The following is a 6,000-nucleotide window of genomic DNA, read 5'->3' on the forward strand; positions in this document are numbered from 1 at the left end:
AGTGGGAAACTGGATGAGTCTCTAAAAATAATCGAATGTTGGCTCAATTTAAAATAAAACACCATGGGAGCTAAACAGAAACTGTCCTGTGGGTCAAAGTCATCAGGGACAGCTTGCTGCAGTCCAACCTGCCCATTTCTCAGGCGGGAAAACTGAGTCTCAGAGAGGGAAAGCACCTTGCCCAATGTCACACAGCGATTCGGAAGCCCAGCTGGGACTCAGCTGCCTCCAAGCCCCTACCCGGCCCCAACTGCTCAGGAGAGTGTGGGGGAATGGGAGGGAGTGGAGCGATCAGGGTTGGGGGGTAGGAATCCGGACTTCACAAGCCAAGAGTCCTGTTTGTTCTGTCATCCAGAATGGACTGTGGACAAACGGGCAGGGAAAGGGATAAACGTGCATTAATAATACATAATAATTTATAACAGTATGTAACAATGTAATAGAGTAATAATAACCAACAACTTCTGAGTATCTGAGTATTTTCTATGTGCTGGGCATTAAGATAGGGTATCGAGAGGGGGCGCTGGGTGGCACAGCGGTTAAGCGTCTGCCTTCGGCTCAGGGCGTGATCCTGGCGTTGTGGGATCGAGCCCCACATCAGGCTCTTCCTCTATGAGCCTGCTTCTTCCTCTCCCACTCCCCCTGCTTGTGTTCCCTCTCTCGCTGGCTGTCTCTATCTCTGTCGAATAAATAAATAAAATCTTTAAAAAAAAAAAAAAAGATAGGGTATCGAGAATGGGTAAGACGGTAATTAAGAGTGTAGACTCTGGATTCAAATCCTGTCTCTCCCACTTCCTAGCAGGATGCCCTTGTGCAAATGACTTCACCTCTCCGTGCCTCGGCTTGTCCAATTCCTATGGCCACTGGGAGGATCAAATGAGTTCATGTCATAGAGCGCCTAGAACACTGCCTCGCGCCCGGTGAGCTCTGCTGGTATCGGCTATAATTACGGCCTTTGGACAGATGGGGAAGCTGAGGCTCCCAAAGGGACACGCTCAAGATTCCAACAGCCTGTCTGACCCTGAGCTGTCCCATTTTTGCCTTGCAACAAGGTAAGCACTGGACCCCGTGCCCTCTGGTCCAATCCAGGAGGCAGGTCCTATCTGCACCACTATTCTGCAGACGAGAAAACCCATGTGGCGGGAAGGCAGCCAACGAACACAAACACACAACCGCTGAGCGGAACAACCGGAATCCGATGCAGGCGCGAGCCCTCGAGCGTGCACGCTGCCACCAGGCCCACTTTCTGGCCACCAGCCTGCTTTCTGGCCACAGCAGCCCGGTCAAAAGTCTGGTTGATGCAAGAATGCACTTGGCAGACAGGCTGGCTGCCCTGAGCTTGCCTCCTACCATCTGAGCATGCAGGATAACACGAAGCTCCTCCCTGGGCGGCAGCCCTGGCGGCTCCCCAGGGCATGTGGGCAGGGCTGCTGCTGGGGCTCGGCCCACCTCATGGGCCGTTCTCAAAGAATCATTCCCATGAATCCTCCTCATGCCACAACCCAGAGTGGAAGAGACCAGAGAAGGGCCATGGGAGGGCACAGGCATCTCAGAGCCTTCTCCGGAGTGGCCCCAGACAGGGTCAACGCGTGGCTGCAGAGCGGAGAGAAGGGGCCTTGCAGGTGGCAGGAACAGGTGGCACGGGCAGGAGGCCAGAGGCTGCTGTCACCCAGACATGATTCTGCAGTGCCACAGGGCAGATCAGGGCCATGTGGGCCATACCCAGGCCTTCAAATCACTACCACCAGCCACTGCTGTCCCATCTCTCCTACTACAAATCGATTCACAAAGTCACATTGATAACACGTTTTGACAGCCTTACCAATCCCAAGGGGGCGCCACATCCAAGTTCTGTCTCAGTCCACACCCATTCCCCAGCAGGATACACTGAGGCCCAGAGACCCCGGCCTAGTCTCCTGAACCCTGTTTCCATTTCCCCAGGCTATCCAGGAATGCTCGGTTTTAAAAGGACAAGGAAGGGAAAGTGTGCACAAATGAACAAAGGCAGCAGGGGCTGGCGACAGGTGCCAGAGGCCCGTCTCAACGGCCCTCCCAAAAAGCAGTTGCTCAGGTAGGACGAGGCTGCTCGATGGGAACCCAGAACGCAGAGAGGGATGCTGGGTTCGGTTCCAGAAGGAGCAGACGACATGCGTAAGAACATGAGGAGGAACTGCTGACCTCCAAGAAACTTGGTTCTTCGGTGAAAATGCCATGTTCTGACTTGGGCTCTCCCCAGGCAACTTCACCCTCATAGAAGGCAAAGAGTGTGAGGGAAGAGGTGGGGGTCCCAAGCACGGGGGCGATGCCAAGAGGAGGGAGGGGTTATCTGCGTGTCCTCCGGAGGGGCACCAACAGGGCCTCTGTAACTGAGGACTGTGGGTCTCAGGTCTGGGGGCAGGGGTGAGGGGGGTGGTGGCATCTGTTCAAACAAGCAGTGGCTCCCTGCGGCCGCTCAGATGGCCCACCCCACATGGCCACCAGGGGAGGTCACCTGCAGAATGAGCATGGGCGGCCAGGGTGGGGCCCCAGGCAGGACCGCTGAGAGCCCCAGACTGGCCTCTGTCCCCGGCCTGGGGTAGGAAGGTCTGGGCAGCTCCCACTCTTCTCTTCTCCTATGCACAGGTTCCTAATAGGCACCACCAGGTCCTGGGGTGGGCACTGTGAGCCCGTGAGCTCCTCGGTGCCCCCCGTCCAGCACAGGGCCCGGTAGAGCACCCGCAGCAACTACGTCCCGGTTACAGAAGCGACACAAGCACACACATGCCTCGGCGAAGCACTCCACGGGCTTGCTTTCTGGTTTCCTGGCGGTCCCAGCGATGCTCCTGGTGGCCCGCAGGACACTCCTTAATCTGCTAATGAGGCATTTAACTCAATGCATATCGGAAAGTAATTTATAACAAGCACATCAAAGCCAGTGATTTCAAAGATTATGACTTCATCGGACACTGTATTTAGTTAAGATGATCGGTACCCTCATCTGCTGCTGGTGAGACTGTAAAACGGGGCAGCTGCTCTGGGAACCTGGCACTTCTTCAAAAGGTTAAACATAGAATTACCATCCGATCCAGCAATTCCACTCCCAGGGATATACCGGGGAGAACTGAAAACATATGGGCACATGCAGACTTGTACACGAATGTTCACAGCAGCACTATGCACAATGGCCAAAAAGTAGAAATAACACAAATGTCCACCAGCTGAAAAGTGGTTAAGTAGAGTATAGCCATGCGATGGAATATTAGTCAGTCATTACAAGGTAATGAAGTACAAGTAATGAAACTGATATAATACTGTGTGTTAACTATACTGGAATTAAAATAAAAATTTTTTTAAAAAAGTAATGAAATACCAGGGGGGGCCTGGATATTTCAGACTCAGTTACGCGTCTCACTCTTGGTTTCAGCTCAGGTCGTGATCTCAGGGTCCCGAGATCAAGCCCCCGACTCAGGCTCTCTCTCAAATAAATAAACAAATAAATCTAAAAAAAAAAAAATGTTAAAAAAAAAGTAATGAAATACTTTAAAAAAGTTACGAAGAACAGCTACATACTAGCACAAGGATGGTCCTCAGAATCATTCTAAGTGAAAGGCACTAGTCACAAAAGGCCACATTGTGCGTGACTCATTTACAGAAAATGTTCAGCGTAGGTTAATCCATACAGACGGAGAGTAGATCCGCAGCTGCCAGGGGTTGGGGAAGGAGGGATTGAGAAGTGACTGCAGATGGGTCCAGGGTTTCTTTTTGGGTGATGAAAATGTTCTAGAATTAGGTAGTGGGGCTGGATGCACAACTCTGTGAATATCCTAAAAAACCACTGAACTGAATACTTTAAAAGGGTGAATCGTAGGATATAAGAATTCTCTCTCAGAAAAGCTGCTATAAAGAGATTACATGAGGTTTTAAAAAATAAGGTGATATAAACACATACAGTGAGTAAATAATAGTACAATTGGGATTCACTCAGGTAAATTGGTCCATGAATGACTCAACAAACCCAATTTCACAGTCATGGAAACTGAGGCTGGATGAGGAGGAATGACTCGCACAGGGTACATCATTACTAAACCAGAGTGAGTCACCCCGAGATTTGCCCAACTCCAGAAGCCTGAAAGGATAGGAGACGGGGTACAGGGAGAAATGTCCACGGCCCAGGATGGGAGGCTGATAAGTGAGGGAAAGGGTCAGTCACCTCTGTGGGTTTCACAACAGGAAGCACCCAACACTGCCTGCAGAGTGCCAGAGAAGGCTTCCAGGACCGGGCACTGCCTGAGGCTTCTGAAGGATGAGTAGGAGTTTGCCAGCTCCCCTCCCCAACAACCATATATGACACATGAAGTCAGGAGGCCCGAGGGTGGGTTTCAGCTCTGCCACATCCCACCTGTGACCTACTAGGGCTGTGGGCACATGACCTTTTTGAGCCTCAGTTTCCCCACCTGTAAAAGGGGAAGTGGGCAAGTGATAAGCACAGTGCCTTGTAACGACTGCACTCCATTGGATGGTTCCCACCCTTCCTCCCGAGAGGATTGGGCATTTGAGTGGGAAAGTCAGACCTGACCTCTGCCCCAAATGATAATAACGACTCTGCCAAGTCCGGCAACCAGGCCTGGGTGACCAAGCCCCTTCCCTCGCTGCCACTTCCAGTCCCAGCTTTATCAAGCACCTCCCGTCCAGCTCACACTGAGAGGGGGAGGTTGCCGGGCGGTGGGGTCTTCTGGCGGAATTTCGCCCCCTCCTCCTCACGTTCACCAGGGCTCCCCCTACCCCATGCTCTCAGCGGCCCCCTCCCCAGCCAGCGATTTCCGCCCCCCAACGCCTCCACTCTGGACACGCCTCGCAACTGCACGGCGTTGCAAGTTAACTTCCACGCGCCCCCCGCGCGTCCCGGAGCCCGCCCGGGGGTCCCCGCACGCCGCGGAGGGGCCGGGGACCCCGACGGCGGTGACACGCCGCCGGCCCCCCCTTCCAACACACGCACGGACGCTGAGCGCCCCACGAGCGCGGGGTCCGAGTCGAGAAGCGCGGTCAGGGGGCCGGGGCTCTGCCGCACCCTGCGGACAGCGCTCGGGCGCCCGGCGCCTGCGGATCCTCTAACCGGCCGCGCGCGCCGCCTCCCGCCCAGCTCCCAGCCCCGGAGCCCCAGCAGCCGCGTCGGGCCCGGGAAAAAGCCGCCCGGGCTGAGGGCTCCCCGGAGCCCGAGGCCGACCCGCAGACGCCCCCCTGACGGCGGCCGCGGCCCGGGCCCGACGCGCCACCCCACGGCCACCTACCGTGCAGAGGCGCTGCGAGGCGACCCCGCGCGCCCAGCGACTCCGGGCTGGCCAGCCGCCCCGGCCGGGGGAGGGGGAGGCGCCCGCGCGTGGGGGCGGGGCCGCGGCGCCGTGACGTCGAGCGGGGGCGGGGCCAGAGCTAGGCCCCGCCCAAAGCCGCTCCCTGTCTCTGCGAGCCGCCTCCGGACAGCGCGGAGGGGCGGGACGGCCCGGGAGCTGACCCCGCCCCGGAAGTCCTGGTCTGCGGGCTGCCTTACCCCCAGGACGGGCAGCTCACCCCTCTTCCTGTCGGGGCAGGTCTGTTTCAGAGAACTTCTCTTCTGTCTGGAAGCAGCGAAGTGGAATGGTTGCCGAGAAGTGGTGTAAGAGAAGAAGACTAGACCCTGAGCAGAGTGCATTTATGCTACTGTGTGTGTAGCGCAAGGAAAAAAGAGGGAGGGGTTATCATACAGATTCATAGACATCGGGGGTTCTCAAGAAGGGGGCGATTTTGCCCTGCTCCCCCAGCCCCACCCCAAGGACATTTAACAATATCTGAAGACATTTTTGGTTGTCACAGCTGGGGTGCGGGGTGTCCTACTAGTGTCTAGTGGCTAGAGACCTGAGATGCTGTTAAACATCGCACAGTAATACAGAACAGCCCCTTCCCCACCCACCCACCCCCAACCTAAAATGTCAGTTGTGCTGAGGTTGAGAAACCCTGACATACATGAGTAAAATAAAACTCCAGCCT

The 6,000-nt window shown here is 55.5% G+C and overlaps 1 protein-coding gene across 4 annotated transcripts in view; it reads right to left on the reverse strand.

The window, feature by feature from the left end:
* Window positions 1-5,346, reverse strand: part of TPST2 (tyrosylprotein sulfotransferase 2) — a 46,051-nt gene extending 40,705 nt beyond the window's left edge. For 3 of the 4 annotated variants that reach the window (XR_015722305.1, XM_045791223.2, XM_087857182.1), the window contains exon 1: window positions 5,268-5,343. The gene's annotated coding sequence lies outside the window, so the exon portion shown is untranslated. Of the gene's footprint in view, window positions 1-5,267 lie in introns of all 4 variants that reach the window. The other variant, XM_087857183.1, reaches the window with a different exon arrangement.
* Window positions 5,347-6,000: the final 654 nt, after the last annotated feature.

Source organism: Ursus americanus, chromosome 30 (assembly GCF_024610735.1).
Source record: "Ursus americanus isolate L20-20 chromosome 30, mUrsAme1.1.p, whole genome shotgun sequence".
NCBI classification, from domain to species: domain Eukaryota; kingdom Metazoa; phylum Chordata; class Mammalia; order Carnivora; family Ursidae; genus Ursus; species Ursus americanus.